The 1,192-nt window shown below is 39.4% G+C and overlaps 1 non-coding gene across 1 annotated transcript; it reads left to right on the forward strand.

The window, feature by feature from the left end:
- The first annotated feature begins 424 nt into the window (after positions 1–424).
- On the forward strand, positions 425–586 carry LOC123614725 (U1 spliceosomal RNA). Its single transcript, XR_006722206.1, has one exon. It is a non-coding gene; the product is annotated as a U1 spliceosomal RNA (small nuclear RNA).
- The last annotated feature ends 606 nt before the right edge of the window (positions 587–1,192 follow it).

A 1,192-nucleotide genomic window follows, 5' to 3' on the forward strand; every position in this document is an offset into this window, starting at 1 on the left:
CCTGTCTAGCCTAGAGTAAGATGTACTGTGATCACAACAAACCCCAGATCACAGAGGCTTTGTCCCTCACAGTCCTCTATGGATTCAGACGCTCCCCAGGAAACCTGTCCCTCACATACTGACTTAGCATTCCAGGATGCTTTAGTCTTATGAAATCTCCAAATTGAAAAATCATGATTAGCGGGGAGGGAGAATATGGAGAAGTGTGCACTGGTTCTTAAATCTTTCCACCTGGAAATGACACATGTCCCTTTTCCTTGAAAAACTCTGGTGTCACCAGGTACCTACCTTCAAAGACACCAGGAAGTACAATCCTTCCACATACCTAGAAGGATAGTAAAAATTCTTGGTGCATGGCAGCCACATCTACCGCATCTCCTAAAACCCATCCTGTGTGAACCTCTGCATTCAGAAGCTCTAGATGACACTCAGCGGGCAGGGGAGATACCATGATCATGAAGGCGGTTTCCCAGGACGAGGCTTATCCATTGCACTCTGGATGTGCTGACTCCTGTGATTTCCCCAAATGTGGGGAACTCGACTGCATAATTTGTGGTAGTATGGGGCTGCATTCATGCTCTCTGCTGATTAAATTAAAAAAAAAAAAAAAAAAAAAGCCCTGGATGGAGCAAGGCTTCTCCCTGTCACTGATCTGCATTAGTCTGTGATGTGAGTCAGAAAGAGATCTTTGGTAAGCCTGTGAAATGTGTGTATTATAGAAGCTAGCATACTTCAACCTACTCAACTCACATCAAAGTTAAACAAGACAATGGTAATAGTTTTTAATTAAGCACTTACTATGGGTCGGGCACTTTTTTTTAAATTGAAATATAGTCTGTTTACAATGTTGTGTTAATTGCTGGTGTACAGCATAGTGATTCAGTTATACATATATATATATTCCTTTTCATGTTCTTTTTCATCATAGGCTATTACAAACTATTGAATATAGTTCCCTGTGCTATACAGTGGGATCTTGTTGTTTATCAGTTTTATATATAGTAGTTAGTATCTGCAAATCCCAAACTCCCAGTTTATCCCTCCACTGCCCCTCTTTACTGCCTAGTAACCATAAGTTTGTTTTCTGTTTGTAAGTCTGTTTCTGTTTTATAAATAAGCTTATTTGTGCCATTTTTAAAAAGATTACACATACAAATGATATATCATATTTTTCTTTCTTTTTCTGGCTTAC

This window comes from Camelus bactrianus, chromosome 7 (genome assembly GCF_048773025.1).
Source record: "Camelus bactrianus isolate YW-2024 breed Bactrian camel chromosome 7, ASM4877302v1, whole genome shotgun sequence".
Classification (NCBI taxonomy): Eukaryota; Metazoa; Chordata; class Mammalia; order Artiodactyla; family Camelidae; genus Camelus; species Camelus bactrianus.